Source organism: Pleurodeles waltl, chromosome 8 (assembly GCF_031143425.1).
Source record: "Pleurodeles waltl isolate 20211129_DDA chromosome 8, aPleWal1.hap1.20221129, whole genome shotgun sequence".
In the NCBI taxonomy this organism is placed as follows: domain Eukaryota; kingdom Metazoa; phylum Chordata; class Amphibia; order Caudata; family Salamandridae; genus Pleurodeles; species Pleurodeles waltl.
The window spans coordinates 809,785,388-809,807,812 of NC_090447.1; the positions used below are offsets into that span (position 1 = coordinate 809,785,388).

Here is a 22,425-nt window from a genome sequence, read left to right on the forward strand (position 1 = left end):
ACTTCTGACATCTCAAGAATGACTCCCTGAGACTGGCCTTCCAGCTCAGGATCAGTATCGTGGGATCAAACACTTAACTGACAGTGCAGGACATCCAGTAGAAACACACTGTCCACATCAAGGGTGAAACTCTGTCCGTTTCATGCAGGGGTCTGTAAGGTCAAGGCTCTTCGGGTCCTCTCCTGTCAGAGCAGGTAATTCGTATCCCACTGCTGGCCCACCAAATATAAATGCTCTGCAAACCAATTATACAGCCCTTTATTTTACTGCCCTTCACCTAACCCTCCATTGCGTTAATGGAAACATCAGCAAATCTTCCCAAGGCTGCTGTGACTGCAGCTTTGCAAATGAGGGTGGCCTTCATGGGCTGGTAACAAACCTGTTCTGCTGCCTCTAGGGCCAATAGGGTGGTCCTCCCCCAAACACCCAACTTTCCTCAGGTACTTTGTGCATGTGCAAGGCAACCTTTGAAGCACTAAACTGCTTATCTAGAACACCCCCCAACACACAGTGAGATACAATATCCTTGAAAATATTGGGTTTGTGTAGACCCCCTCTGGGTACCTCAGTATCTCTTCCCCCATCCTTATTGGACTCTGATCCCCTTCTGGACTTCGTTCATATTGCACTGACTCTTCCCCATTTTGTATGCTTAAGTGTATTGACCAAAGGAGGACAAGGCAGCAGCAGCCTTTGACTAGGGGGAAAAAAGTTTAATTTGGAGGAGTTCAAGGCCATGCGGGCCCCTGGGAGGGGGCAGAATATTGTGGACAGGGATGCCGCCCTGAGTAATTAACAGTGGCTAATAATTCAGGCATTCAGTCCATCACTATTTTCTATACTTTAGTCATTTGTCCTAAGTGTGAGAGGTATGCCGAGATAGCGGTCCTGTACATACTCGACACTGAAATCGAGCTATGCCTGGCTGATGAGCTATAACTATGGCAAAACAGATCCTGATTGCTTGTGTTACCTGGCCTAGCAGTTATGGCTGGATTGTTCCCGTTGGAGCAGGGTCAAGGCTGATTTGTATGTGGAAGGCTCTAAACTGAGGTGGCATTGTGTGCACAATAACAATGGACTAGGAAACAGCCCGATGAATTATCAGTGGCTGAAATTATATTCAAGCATTCCATCCATCACTTTTTGTATACTTTAGTGTCTCACCCTTAGTGGGACAGGTATGCCCAGATGTGAGTTCTGTGCACAATGTGTCACTAGAACCAAGCTACATTTAGCTGATGATCCCTAAGTAGAGCAAAACCGTTGCTTGTGTTTCTGTTCAGGGAGGACCTTACCTGGCAGTTTGGGCTGGACTGTTCCCATTGGAGCAGGGTCAAGACTGATTTCCATATTGCTGGATCCAAACTGCGGTGTGATGGTGTGCCAAATAGCAATGGAGTGGGATGCAGCCCCTAGCAATTACCAGTGTTTCATCCATCACTTTTTTGTATACTGTAGCCTTGTCTTCAGTAGCCAGGGCAGCCTCTGCCATGGCTTTTCTCCTTAAGGGCAAAAGTGGCCAGTTTAAGCCTCACAGCCTTCCTCTACTCCAGCTCTGGTGGGGACAAACTGCGAGAGGACACACTGCTCTGAGCCGTGGATAACACAGGTGATGTTGCTCCTTAGGGAAAATCCTTCTATAGCACAGAGCATCCTCCCCTTCATCATCATTCTCATCTGAGGTGATCTGTGCTCGGCTGGCCATTTCTAGGCCCGAGAGCCTTCTCATAGTCTCATGTCTCTCTTCCCAGCTTCAGCTTTCTTTCTTTCATGTGGTCTTTATCTCTGCCACAGTAAGGGGTGCATGGGTAGACCTCTCAACCTCCATGTTCCCACAAAAAAGTCAAGAAGCAATACTTTGATAAAAAATAAAATATTAAACATATGGCTTGATCTAAAATAATCAAGAATACTTCTTGCCTATTAAAAAAGGAAATATATTTGTGCCTTTAAATGTAGAGTGTGATTATTTGTAGTTCTCAAACTCTAAAACTTAAAGTGCAGTGCTGGACAGAGTCTTATCCCAATCCATGAACACAAATGTCAGAAATTGGGTTATTAACCCTTTTGCTGCTAGGCCTTTTTCACCTGTTTGGGGTAGCTTGAGCTTAAACCGCCATAACCTTTTGTCCACATACGCTATCCACATCAAATTTGCATCATTTGTTTCCCAACAGCCTGGGGATTCTAGAGGTACCCAGGGTTTGTGCAAATTTTATTTTTTCTTAATGGGGGGAAAAGGGAAAAAGTGCTGCAGAAGAAAGTGTCTGTTTTTTTTTTGTACAAATAGAATCAACAAAAGGTTTGCGGTGCTAAAATCGCCATTCTCCAAGCTTTCAGGAAGGGGGCAGACTTAATTCAGAAAACAAGCTTTTCATACAGTTTTGGCATTTTACTGGGATACAGCCCATTTTCCTATTTTTTCTTACTTTTAACCTCTCTCCAGTTAGTGGTGGAAATGGATGTGAAACCCCTGGAAGATCCCGGAAAGCTATACATTTCTGATTACTAGACAAAATTCTGAATTCAGTAAGGGGTCATTTGTGTAGATCCTTTAACGTTTTCCCAAGGAAACTAAGGGCCTCATTATGACCCTGGCGGGCGGCGGAGGCCGCCCGCCAGGATCCCGCCCTCCAAATTACCGCGCCGCGGTCAAAAGACCGCGGCGGGTATTACGAGTTTTCCCCTGGGCTGGCGGGCGGTTCCAGTTAAACCGCCCGCCAGCCCAGGGGAAAACGACCTTCCCACGAGGATGCCGGCTCGTAATCGAGCCGGCGGAGTGGGAAGGTGCGACGGGTGCTACTGCACCCGTCGCGTATTTCACTGTCTGCAAGGCAGACAGTGAAATACATTTTGGGGCCCTCTTACGGGGGCCCCTGCCGTGCCCATGCCATTGGCATGGGCACGGCAGGGGCCCCCAGGGGCCCCGCGACCCCCCCACCGCCATCCTGTTCATGGCGGCTTTCCCGCCATGAACTGGATGGCGGTAGGGGGGGTCAGAATCCTCATGGCTGCGGAGCGCGCTCCGCAGCCATGGAGGATTCCAATGAGCAGCGGAAAGTCAGCGGGAGACCGCTGACTTTCCGCTTCTGACCGCGGCTGAACCGCCGCGGTCAGAATGCTCATTGGAGCACCGCCAGCCTGTCGGCGGTGCTCCCGTGGTCGGTGGCCCTGGCGGCCACCGGCCGCCAGGGTCAGAATGACCCTCTAAGTGTTGAAAGAAAAAAAACTGTGAAAATTAATAGGAAAAAAATGCAATTTGTGACAACCTTTTCATTTGTAACTTCTCATTACAATGGCCGATTTACAAACGAAATATACCATTACCTCTGCTAGACCCCTCTGGTTGCGGGGATCTATAGGGTTTGTGGGTTTTCCGAAAACCCGAGGTACCCAGAGTCAATAACTAAGCTGCATTGTGGAATGTGTTGTTATTGTATACCGTGTATAGAGCAATTTATATGGTAAAATATAAATAGTGAAAAATAGGTATCAAGGAAACCAATGTATTTCTGAAATAGGCAGAAGATATGGAGTTGATAAGCAGTGGTTATTTGCAGATCTCTGAATTTGTGGGTACCCATACTAGCATGTGAGTTAGAAGGCATTCCTCAAAATGTCTTCTTTCTTACACACTGTCTTACATTTGGAAGGCACAAATGCAGAGAAATACAGTTAGTAATAACCCTTGTCTACTATTCTGTGTTCCCCTGAGCCTTCTGATAAAAATAGTACCACACTTGTGTGGGTAGGCTAGTGCCCGCGACAGGAAACAGCCCAAAACACAACATGGACACATCACATTTTTTCACTGAAAACTGGCCCGTTTTTTGCAGTGTGCCTTGATGTGGATTTTGGGGTCTAGCTCAGCCGAAATCTAAGAAAACCTACCAAACCTGTGAATTTTTTAAAACTAGACACCTAGAGGAATCCACAATGTGGTGAAGTGCATGACTCTCACCAGGCTTTGTTACTCAGAATCCCTTTTGAACCTCAAATTGTGATTTTAAAAAACACATTTGCCTCATATTTCTGTGATGGAAAGTTATGGAATCTGTGGGGAGCCACAAACTTCCATCCACCCAGCATTCCCTTCTCTTGTATGGGTCGGCCAAGAGCCTGCAACAGAAAACGGTCCTAAACACAACATCAACATATTACATTTTTCCGCTCAAAACTGGCCCTTATTTTCAACATGCCTTATTGTGGATTTTGAGCACAGGTTCAGCCGGCACCTTGGGAAACCAAGCAAACCTGTACATATTTGAAAGCTAGACACCTAGGGGGATTCAGGAATGGGTGACTTGTGTGGCTCTCTCCAGGTTGTATTACCTAGAGTCTCTTGCAAACTTTAAATGTTGATTAAAAAAAAAACATTTTCCTCACATTTCCGTGATGGAAAGTTCTGAAATCTGCAGGAGCCACAAATTCCCTTCCACCCAGCCTTCCCCTAAGTCTTCTGATAAAAATGGTACCTCAATTGTGTGGCTGGGCCTAGTGCACGCAACAGAACAAATCAAACCAAGATCAATGAGGGTCCCTTTGCGAGGACTCCATTGATGTTACTTTGATCCGTTCCTTTCGTGGGCACTAGGCCCAGCCACATACATGGGGCAGCATTTTTATTGGAGCAAGTGGGGAAATGCTGGGTGGTAGGGATTTTGTGAATTCCTTCTGATTCTGAAAGAATATGGAACATAAATGCAAGGAAGATGGGTGATGGTAGTCTAATTTTGAGGTTTGCAGGGCATTGTGGGCAAGACAACTTTATGGGGTCCATGCAAAGCACACCACCCTTTGCTCCCCTAGGTGTCTAGTTTTCAGAAATGCCTGGGTTTGGTAGGTTTTCTTTGGTGGACACCTAACCAATATCCAAAAACTGCAACTACCCCTTTTGTTGATGTTGCCACAATGCGTCTTGGGCCCAGCACTTTTGCAGGCCCTAGGCTCACCAACACAGGTGAGGTACCATTTTTATCACAAGATATGCTGTAACTCTGGGTGGAAGGAAGTTTGAGGCTCCCAGCAGATTGCAGTACTTTGATGCATCCACACAAGCCACGCTGGAGCCTCCCTGGTGTCTAGTTTATGAAAATATCTAGAGTTGGTAGAATTTCCCTAGAGTTAATGTACGCCCTAGAAGAGATAGACAGAAAATACAACTATTACTGCACAACCATCTAGTCCTCAAATACACACACATACTGGTTGGACTTGGCAAGAGGGTTATGGAAAGGTTCATTTTATTAGCACAAGATTTTCACAGAAATGAAATACACTGTTAATAATTGAAAGTTCAATGATTCACAGCTTGTGAGCTGTAAAGCCATGACAAGGCACCAAGGGCCATATGTATGAAGCCCCGCATTTGCAAATCCCAAATAGCTATTTGGGATTCACAAAATGCGATGTAACAAGGCAGCCGCAAAATATTATGCGATTACCAAAAAATCGCAATCGCAAATAGCGATTACCAAATAGCAATTCAGTAAAATAGCGACTCAGTATTTGGTAATCACAAATTGTGAGTTTTGCATTCTGGAGCAGCATGATGACATCAAAACCAGGAAGTGAGACACGTGCATACTGTTTCCAGAAGCCTCAGCCACCGAAGCAGGCAGACATACCTAGCACAGCACCAGCGAGGCACCCAGCCAGGACCATAAGACAAAATGGTCACTGAAGGGAATGGCAAGGACACAGAAGGAAGAAAGAGAGAACGCAAGTTCAGTGAGCAGGAATTGGAGGTGCTCACAGAAGAGATTGTCAAGAACCATGATAAGCTATTTGGTAAAAACTCACTGCAAGTTCCGGAATGTGAGAAGAGAAAAATGTGCAGTGACATCCAGTCTAAAATCAGCACAGTGGGTGCTGCACAGCGTACGACTGAGGAGATTCGCAAGCGCTGGTACGACTTAGTCACGTCCCAAGGAGAGGGTAGCAAGCAGGCTGACGGAGGCAAGGAGCATTGGTGGAGGACCATCCACCCAGACGCCGCCCACCCCCCTGGAGGACATGGTGGAGTCAACACTGCAGCCTGAAGTAGTAGTTGGTGTCACTGACATAGACAGCTCAGGCACACCAGGCACCAGCAAAAGTAAGGGCAGTAATGAATTGAATCACCATATGTCCATGTACAATTGTCCCTTAGATTAATGCAATGTTACCATGCACCGTGAAAAATAGTCCAAGCCACATTTTCCATGCTACCTAACAATGCCTTATGGGATTGGAAGTCCATACCCCAACGGTGCATCTAGAACAGAATTTACAGTATTGTGTATAACCAAATAGAGAGACAAATCAAAAGACAATTAGAAACACTATGCCAGGTGGGAAAATGTTTACAAATCAAAGGGCGATAACAAATGCAATTACGGAATTCTGCACTGTAATGCACCAATTGATGGGTAGGTTGGATGGGTTCAGCTGATTTGTAAATCACCTCACTAATGCAACTTCTTTGCTGTCACAACGTGCTGTGAGCATGCAGGTAGAAATGGCACATTGCAGTGGGGACGTTGCACGGGGATTGGTGCAGGTTACCAATGCATTGGAGACCATGCAGACAACCAGGAGTGCTGCAAACAGCGAGCTGGGTGGTGGTGATAGTGAGGAGCTCTCTAGCTTCAGTAGTGTCTCAGCCTGTGTGATGGATCTGAGGCATTGCAGTTCCAGACACAGTACTGTCTCAGAACCCGCAACAAGAGATGCCACTGAGCCCACTGAGTTTTCTAGTGGAGTGTGTGGATGCAAAAAGTAACGTGGACATGTGCTGGGCCTTGCATATTTTGTGACATTCCATTGATAATATGATGTTAATAGTATAATTTAGTATGTAATTTGAGTACAAATAGTGCTTTTGAACTACCTATGTTCTGTGCCCACAGTTTTGACCTAAAGTTAAGGCAATTAATGGGATACCTCTAGCTAAAAAGAAACAAGATGTGGTGTTGTAATTACTTACATCAGAAATAGTTGCGTGTAATCTCAGCACGTCTTTTCCTGCTGTCTGCTGCTCTGGATCGGTCTGCTAGATGCAGGGGTGGCAATGGGTCATCATCCTCATCTGAGTCTGTGTCCGTGGGTTCCAGTGGTATGCCTCTTGTTGTTGCGATGTTCTGCAACATTACACATGTGGCCACAATCTTACAGAAGGTTTCCGGCTGTATTGTAGTGGTGCTGCCCCACTTTAGTGCAGGCACAGAAGCGACTCTTCAGCAGGCCAAAGGTCCTCTCATTAACACTTCGCATTCTCCTATGTGCCACATTGTAACGCGGTTCACTCGGTGTGGCTGGATTGAGGTATGGTGTTAGGATGAAGGACCTCACTGCCTATGCACTGTCTCCTACACTAAAAAGGAGTGAAAATTGAGCCATTGTCATCTCAGACCTCACCTGTACGATATGCTACATTGTTCTCTGTTACATTACCAAGTAGGTATCCTTCTCCAAACTCTCCAGCAAGAAGCAGTGTATACATTCTGCTATGTCTGAAGATGTATGAATCATGTTCTACCAGGGAATCTGGACACCAAATCAGTAATGATGTGTGAGGCATTGCAGATGACCTGCATGTTAATGGAATGGCTATTTTTTCTATTACTGTTTATGTACTCAGTTTCAGCTGGTGGAGAGATTGCCACATGTGTCCCATCAATGCAGCCAATGACTTGGGAATTGGGCTACCTGGTAAAAATTTAATTTTGTGAGCTGCAAGTCCTGTGGGGTGATGGGGAATTTGATGTGCTGATTTTTTTTAAATTACATTGCATTGAGGAATACATTTAAGAAGCGTGAGAGTGCACTTTGAGACACACCTCCAGCTGCTGCTATAACCCCCGATAGCGTCATGAGGCTAAGAGGTGCAGGGAGCATAATATTAGGTATGACAGAATTCAACCTACACTTATTAAATATATATATCCTCCTCTGTTTGGTCAAACAGAGTAATGCGCACTCTGAAGATGCGCTCCTGTCTCCTCCTCCCTCTCCTCAAACCTGCCAGGATCCTCACCCTTCCCGCCACGACGGAGGGTGCAGCCATTGTTGAAAAGGGCTGATGCACTCTGGGCCTCTTTTTATAGGTTGCACCTGATTACCACCTGATTTGAGTTGGTGGTAAATTGCATATGCAAAATCCCCATTTTGTGGCCATTTGCAATTTGCGATTGGTTCATATATTTTAATTGCAATTCCTTATTTGCGAATCGCATTTTGCGATTTGCAAAATTGAGTCGCAATTTTAGAGAATCACTATTTTAGTGATTCCTTAAAATTGCACTGCGAATGCCTTTCGTAAATCGTGAAAGGCTATTTTGCATTCCCAAACGATGGAATTTTGAGATTCGTACCTTTTGCAAACGCAAAATTGTTTGATACATCTGACCCTAACTGCTTTACAGCCCTTTCACACATCTTTAATGTGTGACACACACAAAACCATTCACTCCGCCAGCCGTGACCTAGCACATTACAACACACATCAACAGAAAGCAGCATTCAAGAGCCCATAACATTTATACATACGCCCACAAGACTGACACAGCAGTCACACCACCTGGCAGATGACAGAGTGTGGGGACTGGTGTTTGTCTGGCAATGTATGTGAAGTGACCAGCAGCAAGTCACACACACACCGCAAGCCAAATGCCAGCTCACTCACACTGCAAGCCAAGCACCAACCCACAAACACCACCATCATTTTTATTTTTAAACAAAAAAGAAAAACACAATCGAATTTGAAGGAGATGAAAAATCAACTATGACTACAAACACACCAGGTTTAACTAAATACATCAAACTACTGCCAACCGTGGAACTGAACAAAATATTTAACGACACAGACCAGTCAGTTCAGTTTTACTCTCACTGTTGTCACAATACAGTATGATACCACTTAAAACTTGAGGGCACACATAGCCAGGGGAAGAAGGACACTCGGGCGGGACATATGACTCTCCTTCCACCTGCCTATTCAGACACAGACTCTACATCCCCTACAGGGAAAGTTTTTTTGGGTGTCGGAGGAATGCAATTAGGGAAGTGGCAATACTTCAGTCTAGCCACATCCTCCACCACTCCAACTTTAGGAACACTTGCCTGCTCCACTACATCAAGGCTGGCTATCACAGATTGCTGAAACTGAACAGAAGACATCTTTGAATCTGGAGAACAATTTTTGAATACAACAAAGTCATTGAAGGTTGCCAAATTAAACAAATGGACAGCCAACTTCTTATGTTATATGTTTGACTTACGAACAGTAGTGTAAGGCTCTAACCTCTGGTCTACTCTATTGACACCACCCATGTGTTTATTGTAGTCTAAAATGCACACAGGTTTGTGCACTTCAGTAACTGGACCCCAAAGTCACAGGTGAAGTACTTTCATCATGAATTGTTGTCAGCATGTATACATCTCTCCTGTCTGACAATTTCACGGCTAGAAGTATCGATACGCAAGGCACTGCACTGTCCTCTCTGAAGCTTTTTACATACAAGCCTCTTTATGGTAACCTTTATGGTTAGGGTGGATTGTGCCACAATCAACATTGCCCACTTTGAACAATTCCTTGAACAATTGCACACCAGTGTAGAAGAAGTTATCTATTCATCAATGGTGACCTTTGTTAAAAAGTCTTCCATCAAGTTCCCACACAATTTTCTCACTGACTCCAAAAGTGGACGGGCAACCAGGGGAGTCAATAAAACAATCCCTACCAGTGTACACTCTCAAATTATAGACATATCCAGTACTACTCTCAGACAGCATATACATTTTAATCCCATAATGTGCCCTCTTTCTAGGAATGTACTGCCAAAAAACCAAATAGCCCTTTGAACAGGACCAAAGACTCCTCCACAGCTATTTCTTTTCCTGGAACATAGATCTCTGAAAAGTGATCTCTAAAATGATGAAGGACAGGCCAAATCTTCAAGAGACGGTCACAATCAGGGTGATTCTGTGTCAATGCCGAAGCATTATCAACAAAATTCAGCATCCTAAGCAGAAATAAATACTGATCACAACTCATGGTTACAGGATGTATAGCAGTTGCCATCAAGGGACTAGTAGATCAATATGAAGACAGCAATGACTTCCTTATACAGCCCATCAAAAAAGTTAATCCCTAGAGCTTCATCAACTCATTCAGATTAGAAGTCCACTGGCTACCTCTAGAGTGGGGCTAAAATCTGGCACTGCTGTCCCTCAAATACTGCTCAACATACAAATTAGTCTGGTCAATAATCGCATCCAAAAATACATTGTCGATTAAAAAAAAGAAAAAAACTTAAAGGAACTTATAGGCAGAAAGTTTTCAGTATTGACTCTACACCACTACTAAAGACAGGCAACACAGGCTGCACCATGTTTGGGGCAACCCAGAGGTCAGTACTTCCAATGGGAAGCCTTTCAGCCCCAGCTGCAATCCAGATTCTTCTTGCTGCACTATCGGCATATCAGTGTCCTCTGCTAAAAGAGGCACTTCTTCCTCACTGAGAATGACGTCCTCATCAGATGATTTCTTTTGGACAGAAAATTCACTGCCAGATTCTTGGACTTCCTCCTCTGCCTCGGATGGAGAGTCAGTCTCAGAACCATGGTCAGAGGAATATTCAAAAAGTAAACAAACAACCTGCTGAGAGGTAATCCTCTGGCTAGCCATAACCCATTCTAATAAACATAACACAACACAAGTCACCAATAACCAAGACTGTGTTAAATAAGTAATAAACAATGTGTGGCTTTATCAAACAGAAATTAAAATTGCTGGCATATAGTAATCTGGAAGGAAACGTTAATCACTTCTAAGCACACAAAGACCTGATACTCAAAAATTACACCCTTCACTTGCCAGAGGCAGCTAGACCGAGGATCACCTGTAAGACAACACAATGCACATCTTGCACAAGTATGAACAGAATATGACACACAATAAAATAGAAGCTAAATGTGCTGCAATTATACAGCAATTACAAAAAATGCATTCATGCAGGGCAATGATACTCATTTGAAGTAAACAGTACAAAATCTGTTATTTTACCAAATACATGCAACTACACAAACTCCAGATCTACCAGTGCCGGAAATGCAAGCAGGAGCTACCACCAAGGAAACCAAAAGCTTTGCACTAGAATAAAAAAATGAAATAAAACACCAAGATCACAAATGGAGGTGATGACAAGAAATAAAACAGTTGAAATTAGAAGACACTATGAAGTCTGCATCACAAATGTCTGATTTGCCCCCAAGGAGGACCCAAAGCAAAAGCCAGAAATTGACTCCTTAGAGTGGAGTGGCCAAACACCGCTGCACACACCACCATCCAAATGCCAGCCACACACCGCCAACCAGAAGCCAGACCACACACACTGCCAGCAAAATCCCCAGTTCAAACACACCATCAGCCAAAATCCAGTCCACACACACCGCCAGCCAAATGACAGTACACATACAGCCAGACAAACGCCAGTACTCGCCAACCATCAGCCAAACTCCAGTTCACATACACAGAGAAACGTATTCCCTGGTTTCTAGTGGTTTTCTGCCCCCCACACCTGCTTTGGAGGCAGAAGGGCCTAAAAATATGTCAGATCTGCCCCCACGGGGGCAGAAAACATCTGAAATATTGCCCAAATAACAGGAAGCACCCTTGCTCAAGAGACTGCTCCCCAATGTGCAAATAACTTAATCCTTGGTGTCTAGTGGTTTTCTGACCCCTTGGGGGTAGTTTGCCACCCAAGGGGCAGAAAAAGACCAAAACACTGCCTCCATTAATGAGAAGCGTCTCTTGCCCAAGGGGCTGCTCCCCTTCATGTCCATAAATGGTGGCGGGGGGAGATATAACCAAAGTAAGTGCCCCCATTAATGGAGAGTGACCCTTTCCCAAGGGGCCCCTACCCAACATGCACATAAATGAATCCCTGGTGTCTAGTGGCTTTCTGTCCCCCTTCAGGGCAGATCGGTCTAAAAATATGTCCGATCTGCCTTGAGGGGGAGGGGGTAGAAAACGGCCAAAATAAGTGTCCCAGTAAATAGGAGCGACCCTTGCCCAAGGAGCCTCTTCCCAAGAGAAAAGAAAATCCCTGGTGGCTAGTGGGTGCATTCCTACTTCACGATTGCCGCCACACCCGCGATCCCACAGCTGGAATGCACTGCAGAGAGACACCAGGGGAAAGCAAAAACTCTTTGTTCACCCTTGTGCTTCTTTGCCCTCCCCGACCCCTCCCAGGAGAAAAAAACATAACTGTTTTTTCCAATGTGCTGGAAGCAAATGGCTTCCAGCATGTTCCGGTGTTTATTGATAATGTTATGCTGACATCATCAGGTCATGAAGTTGGGGGTCAGGGGTGGCAACGGAAGCATTTCTGCTGCCATGCCTGGGTTAGGCATGTTGCGGAGGGGGTCCACAGTGGGTGCCCATTGTCCTCAGCACCGATCAGGCTAATTTGGGATGGGGGCTCCCCTGCCAACTCAATATGTCCACTCTGGTTAGGTTAAAGCACAGTTTGTCACACATTTGCTCAGGTCACCTAAATTGTTCTTCATTTGAAATAGCGGATGTGTATGTTTACATTATTGTTCAACAATGTGCATTACATTTATATTCTGTTTTGATGGTTTGCTTCTAACTCATATTTTCATGTATTCATTTAATGCAACTATCCTTTGTCTGATCTAGAGGGAAAATCCATAACTGCAGTTCACGGTTTTTGGTTTCATTAAATGGTTATCATGTTCCTATAATGGGGGCGAAACACCATTGTAATAACAAACATTGACAAAGCTAGTACGTTTGGCTCTAATGTGCCAATACATGCAAACTACTTTTGTGCATGCCTGTGTTTTCATGTGTTACCACATTAAAGCCAGACGTACTGTATTTGCAAATGCTTGTTTTGTTTTGAGTAGCTATGATGTGTGTACCTAACATTTGTTATATGTCTGGGAGCATGTGCATGTGTTTACATGTGTGTGACTCATACAGTTTCTGATTAGAATATTTAAAAAAGGCCTGCTGCAGTGAAAAAGAAAAAAAATGAATGTTCTCTGTATAAAATACATGTATGAGATAAAGAACATGTTTGGTGACGTAGCGTACTTTTCATTTGTAACACAATCCCTTGCGCAGTTCAGCGCTATGCAGGTGGACAGAATGATATTAAATAGCCAATAGCGTGTGTGGAAACATAACTACTCCACTGGGAGCGAGCAAAAGCCCACTCTATGTATATTTTAAACAATTAGTAACCGTAGGTTACTGACAGCTGGGCTGTCAAGCCAGACCTAAAAAGGGATCATTGTAGAGGATTATCAAATGTGTAATTTGGACAGAAAAGATGTGATTAAGTGAGGGAGCCCTGTGTTTGCTGACAGCAACAATAAACCGGTTCAATGATTTACATACTGCTAGGTCCAAAGATTATTTAAATGCTCCATACCCTGTTAACAGGATTCTTTCCAGATTAATTCACAGCAGATCGTCTTCGTCTTTTGCATTGTTTCTCATTTTAGGGTTTATTTTTCTTTAGGGTTTATTTAGGGTTGTTACTTTTCTTTCTGTTCACAGGGCCTGTCAGTCCGGGGAGCAAAACAGCGAGTGACCAGAGGAAAATCACGATTTGAGGTAGGTCAATTGTCTTTTTTTAGTGTACTTTGCTGTACTTTGTGCCAGTAATGCGCCGACATTAATTTTCTCCAAACAAGGATTTATGCAATATTTAAAATTAATTGCACAATTTGGTTCTCCTAATATGCCACATGCTTGGCTATGTCGCTTGGATACATCGTGTCTCTTTATGTGTGGCAAATTAGCAAGTGCATAGAGTAATGCGCCATGCTCTCAGTGGCCAGTAGATGACACAATGAATATTTACAAAAAGGTGTCTTGTCACAAAACCACAACATATTGTGTATCACGTGACTGGGACATTACAATCGTCTCTTTTGTATAACTCATATTAATTTAATGGCCCTATTGTGATAGGAGATAAATGTGTTTTGGACTTGGAACTGTATTCAGGAGCTCTAGGGTCGGTGTAAACTGATTTATAATGTATGGCGTATTCTTTGAACATTTTTTACTTAATCCTAGTGCAGACAGTGGGCAGGCTCGAAAAGGTAACTTTTTTTGCTGAACGATCCTCTGTCATTCCTCAGGTTGTAGATTTGAGAAAAATCCTCAACGTCTGCCCGAATGGCGATATGGTTTCCCTAGACTGGACTAGGAGCAAGGCACGCGGCAGCAGTGTCAAACAGCAGAGCCACATTTACAGGAGTCACACATACAAAGTCCCCATAACTTTCCACCCGCACTCATGACACCTACACTTCCTGATTTCACGCACTACAGAGCACTTGCGTCGACAGAACAAAAGTAGAATGCAAACATGTTTTTTTAAATTACATAACTGCATTAGCATCCTGCAATTAGATGGAGCATCATCGCAAAAAAATACATTGTTGAAGGAAGTAATTTATTCTTGTGATGGATTTGTTGCGTAAGTCTGTTATACTCCATGGAATCCTGAAATCTTAATATAAAACCCTGTGTCTGATTTCATTATCACAGTCGAGCTGTGACATCTGTAGTCACTTGTAATAACAAAATTGCGTAGTTGCTCAACTATAATAACTCATTCTGAGCTACAGCTTTTTAAAAATCTGTATTACATTAAACCGACTATAATATCCTTTTCCGACAAATTGCTAACTGCTTTTTGATGTGTTTAATTTTAATTATACACTTAAACTCATGCATGAAAATCTGTCTGCATGTGTTCGCTATGGTGCCAGAGGGGAATGTTCGGAGTCCTTCAGTTCCTTGCGGGAAATCTGACGGGTCTGTGATTTTGCCCCTTTTGTTTTTACTTTCTATGTAAACCCTTTGGAGCGTATTTTGAAAAATAGGACTCAGTACTTCCCAGAAATAGGTAGAAAATATATTCCCTTACCTTTGTAGATGGGTGATGCTGTAGTATCATCCAGATCTACCATTGGTCTCTGTTAGAAATTGGCTCTCTAGTTGGCTGAGGTATGCACCCTGTCCAAGTAGGGACCAAAATCTTAGTCATAGTTAGTCAGATACACACCCTAAATTAACCTGTGCTCACCCTTTGGTAGCTTTGCTGCTATCAGTCAGGCTTAACTTCAAGGGCAATGTGTAAAGTATCTGTGCATCACTTAATTACAGTAACACAGGTAAGGACACCAGAAAAGACTCAACACCAGTTTAGAAAAATAGAGAATGTGTATCTGAGTAAAACAAGATCAAAACAACAACAAACCTGTCAATAGAGGTCAATATATGAATCTTTAAAGATTACATGTAAAATAGTGCTTAGAAGTCACTAGCGGTCAAAAGGTTACTTGGGGGTTGCTAGGAACCAGTGCAAATAAAAAATCCAGGTCAACCGGGATGGCGGGTAGGCCGGCTATAGAACCCACAAAGGGCCCACTGAAAGAGTACCTTTGATAGAGCAAATCGTCGCTGGCATGATGCGTTGGTATTTTCTGAACAGTCAGGTTACTGCGTTGTCGTTGGGCTCCACTGAACTGAATGTGATGCGCCGTCGAGCTGCACAGGCATGGGAATCCTTCCTTGTTGATCAGCCTCTGCATCAAGGGAACGATGTGTCAGAATTTCTCCCGCACTTGAGGCGATGCATCAGGTTTTGCAAGAATCAGCTGCAGAACCCACATCTGAGGCCCAGTACTGGAGAAGGGCACCCCAGGCAAGGGTAGGAATCACAGATGGCAGAGTTCAGCAGCACCAGGAGAGTTACAGGCAGTCTTTGATGTCCCTTAGACTGCAGGATACCAGGGGGCAAGCCAACAACGTCTTGGTGAATTTTGGGCTCAAGGATGTAGAGAACAGGTCCTGTCCTTCTCACTGTAGGCAAGAAGCAGCAGGCCAACACATCAAAGCGAGTAGCAAAGTGGCAGTTCCTCCTATAGCACAGCATACAGCAAACAGTAGGCCAACACAGCAATGCAGTTGCAGAGTGGGAGTCACTTCTGGCAGCAAAGCAGTCCTTCTTCCTGGCAGAATGTCCTTGGTTCAAGTAGAGTTCTGATTCAGTGGGGCTTGGGGTCCAGTACTTATACCCAAATGTGCCTGAAGATCACAAGGTCCCTGCCCTTCCTTCCCTGGCTCCAGACACCCTACAGGGGGTTATGCATCCTTTTGTGTGGGGAGAGGCACAACCCTATTCAGGTGTAAGCGAGGCAGTGCTACGCTTCACCCCCCATCAAGCCAGTTAATGGTCCATCAGCCTGTTGATAGGCTAGGAGAGTGCAGATGTCACACCCCAGCTCCCTTTGTGTGTGACTGTCTGTAGGGAATGCACAAAGTCCGGATGTCATCCACCCCAGACATGTTTTCAGAGACAGACAGTGGCACAGAATGATTAAAGTAAGATCCACTTTCTAAAAGTGGCATTTTCAGGCATGCAATTTAAAACCTGACTTCCCCATAAGTTGTGATTTTAATTTGTGAGTCCAGAGACATCAAACTAAAAATGTCTATCTTTTCCCAATTGGGAGTTACACTTAAAGGATGATTGAAGGTAACCCCAATGTTAACATATGGGAGAGATAGACCTTGCAGTAGTGAAAAACAAATTTAACAATCAGTGCTGCGGGCCCACTTGTAGCATTTAGTTTACAGGCTGTGGGCAATCAATCAATCAATCATAGCATTTGTAAAGCGCACTACTCAGTTGTGAGGCTCTCAAGGTGCTGAGGGGGGGCTGCAACTGATCGAACAGCCAGGTCTTGAGATGTCTCCTGAAGGTTAGCAGGTCCTTTGTCTGTCGCAGGTGGATAGGAAGGGTGTTCCACATCTTGGCGGCGAGGTGCGAGGACGATCTGCCACCAGCGGTCGTTCTGTGCATGCGTGGAAGGGTGGCGAGGGCAAGGTCAGCAGAGTAAAGTTGGCGGGTCGGGGTGTAGAAGGTGAGTCGTCTGTTGAGGTATTCTGGTCCGGCGTTGTGCAGTGCTTTGTGACCGTGGGTGAGGAGCTTGAACGTGATTCTCTTGTTGACAGGGGGCCAGTGCAGGGGTCTCAGGTGGGCTGTGATGTGGCTGTGGCAGGGGATGTTCAGGATGAGGCATGCGGAAGCATTCTGTTTGCGTTGCAGTCTTTTCTGGAGCTTGGCCGTGGCTCCTGCGTAGAGGGCGTTGCCGTAGTCCAGTCTGCTGCTTACGAGGGCTTGGGTGACTGTCCTTCTGGTTCTGGTGGGGATCCATCTGTAGATCTTCCAAAGCATGCAGAGGGTGTTGAAGCAGGAGGAACAGACAGGGTTGACTTGCCGGGTCATTGATAGCGATGAGTCCAGGATGAACCCCAGGTTGCTGCAAGTAATAAGTTCTATTATCACAAAGTTCATACCAGAAATTCATATTATCCATCTTAGCATGACATAGTATAATCAAAAGTGGCATATTTATCCAAGGAAAATGCAAACTACTTGTTACAAAAGAAAATATAAATCAAATAAATACAATATATCATACACGGTAAGGCCAGCAATGTCAAGTTATGTTTCACAGTGAAATCATCCTATATTTGATGTGAATTCAAAAACCATTTACCCTGATAAGAAAACACAAAGAGTCAGGAACAAAAAAATCATGGAAAACCTGAGGGGCCCGTAATGAGTAGAGGACACTGCCTAGAAATGCTCTAGAGCAAGCATGCTTTCAAGTTTAAGGCCCATCGCCTTCTGGCACTAACTGACAAAGGTAGTGCATGGCAGCTGAAGTGATAAATACCACAGTACCCTATTGGGTGACTGATGTTGTATTTCAGGACAGTGTGAGGTGTGTCACTGTGGCCAGAGCCTCTGCCATCTGCCTCCACCTGAGTAGTCCCGAGCAAGACTGACTCCAAAAGACTCTTTTTATTTTTGCCATCAGGGCCGGGTCTGCTGAAGCCTCCAGGCTCACCCACCTCGACCCACATGGAAGCAAGAAGCTACTGTTGTGACCTTCTAAAGAGCTTTGTGCTCGGCCGGCAGTTGCTCACATCAGGCAGGACTGCCATGTACCATGCATGGAAAGCCTCCTAGCCTATCACTAGTTAACCCACCACCTAACCAATGCCACTCCAACCAAGGACGGACATGAGAGACTCCATTAGGGTCTGTGCTCTAGAAACTGTGTGTGCTAGGAGAAGTTGGGGGGGAGGGTGCATGTTGCACCTTATGAGAAGATAATGTCACAGACCTTGAAAACCATGAGACAGAGTGGTAAGCAGGCATATTGCCTAGAGGAAGCAGACCCACATTGAAGCACCTAAGGCTCACACATGTGAATCTGTAATCCCCATGTGATTTTAGTGTGTGTTAATTCTGCTTTCTGTGTAATTAGGTACTTGATTTTCATAAAGAGAAGCACTGGGCTGGACATTGATCTTATTACACTCCTGAGGATGGTGTTGTGAGCTGAGCCTGAGAACTCCCACACTGTCCTTTCTGAGAAGCTTATAACTGCTCACCATCACTACCACTGAGAGTGAAATGCTGGAAGGGTTGTTCTTGGCCCAGTCTGCAGATCCATAGTAGGAGAGGACCTGGTGCAGTACAGGCAAATTACTCTATCACCTAAGGCAGAGACCTAGTAGGCCCTTTCCTTTCCGGTGGCCTACCAAACAGGGTCTGACAATTGTTTTCAGGTATATTTTGCACAAAGCTGATTTTGGTTATTTTCTCAAGTTAGGGCTAAAGGTGTTCCAAATTTGGGTACAGAGAGTTCAAATGGTCTGACCTCCACATCTCTTTTAAGTGATACTTGATTCATCAATCAGATTTGCTTTGATAAATTTTCAGGATGTGACTGAGCATGTACGCCCTACCCCTCCCAAGTTGAATAATGTACAGAGAAGTTTGAAAGTAATTATCTGGACCTTCAAATCAGTGACATTCTTTGGGAGCTAGTGTGATGTTATCAGCTCTAAAAATGTATGCATGCCATTGCTTCCAGATGTAGAATTTGAATGTCAGCAGTGAAGTGCAGGTGATAATAGGAAATGATCTGAACAAGCAGTCCCGTGTAGATGTTAGAAGAAGCAGAGTTGGGGAGAGGCTACGGTAAGCCCACATACATTGTTTTTCAGATTTGATTTAATTATGATGACCACATGTTAATTTAGTGGCATCTGTCTGAAAACAATGGCACTATTTGAGTCCTGTTCTGGTAACCCTGTCCCAATTTTCCAATAATTTAAGGAGGACCTTGTGTTCTGCTGTGCAATAGATCACGCATAGCTCTAATTTGATCAGTCTCAGATTTATAAAGGGAGGAGAGAAGATCTTTTCTGATGTCAGTGATTGCGGTTATCAATCCCCTTCCAATTCTGAAACTTTGTTGTGTAGTAAGGGATTGGATTTTGTGTGTCCTAGAAGACGGCTGCTGACCCTGCTCTTTTTTGCTTAGGAAACAGAGGTTCAAGATTGGTACGTAATTCACCTGTTCTGGCATGTCCACATTTAATTTCTTGAGTAGCAGTAGAATTTCAGTAGTGACATGATTACTTTGAATTAAAAATATTTTGACCCAAAAACAACAGGAATAAACAAATCAGGGCAATTACAAATAAGTGAAAGGATTAGGGAAGAAACCAATGCATGTGAAAAAAGGAAATATATACACACACACACATATGCGTGTGCACCGGCTTCTTCCCTAACCACTTTTACTTATCTGTTACATTCCTGATTTGTTTATATATATATATATTTTATTTTTTATTTTATTTTTTACGCAGTGGCAGTTGCCCCTGTGGAGTTATAGTTAGGTCATACTTTCCATGAGAAGACTGTTTTTTGTTTTACTAATAACTTTAGCACTGTTTGATGAATCTGCACAAAACTTTCCAGAGAAAAAGTTCACCCACCTTGGCTCCTTTATGGAAATGTCTACACGGATCTGTTAAGCGGGGTCAAGAAAAAGGGAGTAGAGTCCATAAATTATGATTTCTCATGTTAATTCCTATAAGAATCTTTACTTTCCCAGGGGGCGTGGCCTAACCGGCAATGATTGTGGACGTGTGAAACCTTCGCTCCGCTCCAGCCCAGTAAAAAATCCTTTTTGTTATTGCCCCGCCGGGGATCAGAGACTGTCCCCAGCCATGGGGATGGAACGGAGGCCCAACTGAGAGGTCCTAGGAGCAGCTTGGAGCCGCCGAGCCACGAGCGGGTCGGACCGCCAGAGGCGCCGGCCGCAGCTGACGCGACGTGTCTAGCGTGCGCTCGGAGGAGACATCTGCGCAGAAAAGGACCTACACGGCGTGGATGGCCTAGGGGTGCCCCCCGAAAGTGGAAGGGCTACTGTGGGCCACGCAACGGGGAAGCACTGAAACCCCCTGGACCCTGTGACAATTCAACGAGGGGGTGCAGTGGCCCCTCAGTCAATAGAAAAAAAAGACGGCGGTGGGCCCGGTGGGGGTGACCCGCGCATGCCGGAGGGCCGGCTTGCTGCACTCGCACCTGTGGCCCATAACAAAGCAATAAAGGGGGCGCCCCTGGGGCAGTGATCAGCCAGATGCATGGTGACGCCGGACGACCAGGGGGCACTGTGAGTACGGCGTGGCCCCTGATGGGAACCCCCTGACTACCGCAGGGTCCGACTGGAGACCTTGTGGACTTGGCCTTTGACAGACCTATGCTATCACCGCAACTTATTGAAGGGGTTTGTGGCGCTCCCCCTGCAGGGCATTAGACAGCCCTTTTGTCATCAGTGGCGACAGGTCATGCCTACACTCCCCCATTCTTGTATGCCATATCAGTGGGGAGTGAGCTGAATAACAGGGAAGGGTCCCATAGTCCACGCTGGGACACTGGACCCCCATTGATCAGCCCCTCCCTGAGGGGAAGACAAGTGACTCTGAATAAGGTCACGGGGACCTCCATCGGGCGCCTTTCAAAGACAACATCTGTTGCACCGGATGACCACCAAAAGCCGGAACAGGGCTAAGGCGCAGGGCCGTTGTCGAGCAAGTGATATGGCCCAAACGGACATGGCGAACCCAGTCCTGCACTCCTTACAGGCCACGCTGGACAAGATTGTGGGAGCCATAGAAGAATCCAAAACAACACTACAGCGGGAAATTGGCCAGGTGTCAGCGGAATTGGGCCTGCTGAGAGCAGACCACCAGAAGCTAGTGGACAGGGTCCTAGGCACCGAAACCCTGCTTACGGATCTTGCACCGGCACATCAGGAAATTAAAGCTACCGTCCTACTGTTGACCGATCGAGTCCAACGACAGGAACACCGAGCCGAAGACGCTGAAGGCTGAAATCGAAGGAACAATGTGCGAATTATTGGCATTCCAAAGGGTGTTGAGGGAAACAACATGGTGGCCTTCTTGGAGAAATGGCTAAGATCAGAGGTTGCCCCGGAGCAACTTACCTCCTTCTTTGCACTGGAGAGCGCACACGAGTGCCGTCGAGACTGCTTGCCCCGGGTCGGCCCCCATGGGTGGTCGTGGCTAAGCTGTTGCATTACAGGGACAGGGACGTGCTACTACAGCGCTCCAGAGAAGTCGGGCCCTTCTGCGTAGAAAATGGAACAGTAACCCTTTTCCCAGATTTTACGGCGGAGGTACAGAGCAGGCGGGCCTCCTATGCAGCGGTGAAACGAGCTCTCCGAGACGAGGGTATTCAGTACTTGCTCCTATTCCCAGCTAGATTGAGAGTGATCACAGAGGGGCACACCACCTTTTTTTCAAGTCCCGGGGAAGCGTGGGAGTGGCTAGAATCGCATAAAGCGGGTGGGGACCCCACACCAAACTGGGACGGATGGCACAGAATGGACGCAAGAGAGCAAAGAGACAACGAAATAGGCTTTAAACTAGCATCGGACCGACCCCAGCGCAGAATGAATTGGACAGAAAGGCAGTCCTGGAGCCAGTGGCGTCACTACGGAACGCAGACCCATCTGAGGATGAAAGTGGAAGGGACTCTGACCACCATACTAACTCCTCGGACTCCCGTCACTCTGATGAGGCTCCAAGAGTGACTCCTCAAACCGCTGATGACCTGGGTTGATCTTGGCCAGGCAGTCCTGACCCCATGGCGAGGGTCTTTACTTGAATATAGGGCCATGACGGCTACGGACCCCCCCCCCCCCCAGTTTCTCTGCCGCTATAGTACGAATGGCGAGAACACTATGGGCCTGATTCTAACTTTGGAGGACGGTGTTAAACCGTCCCAAAAGTGGCGGATATACCACCTACCGTATTACGAGTCCATTATATCCTATGGAACTCGTAATACGGTAGGTGGTATATCCGCCACTTTTGGGACGGTTTAACACCGTCCTCCAAAGTTAGAATCAGGCCCTATGTGACTTAATGTTCCTCTTATGCTTGTTTTACATATACTGGGCAACCGACAGTTGGAGTGTTGCCCTGGGGAT

General features: G+C 45.5%; 1 protein-coding gene across 3 annotated transcripts in view; it reads left to right on the forward strand.

Moving 5' to 3' along the window:
- The window catches only part of GGACT (gamma-glutamylamine cyclotransferase), a 355,212-nt gene that overhangs the window by 154,695 nt on the left and 178,092 nt on the right, over positions 1–22,425 (forward strand). For all 3 annotated transcript variants that reach the window (XM_069205069.1, XM_069205067.1, XM_069205068.1), the window contains exon 3: positions 13,577–13,633. The gene's annotated coding sequence lies outside the window, so the exon portion shown is untranslated. The remainder of the gene's footprint in view (positions 1–13,576; positions 13,634–22,425) is intronic.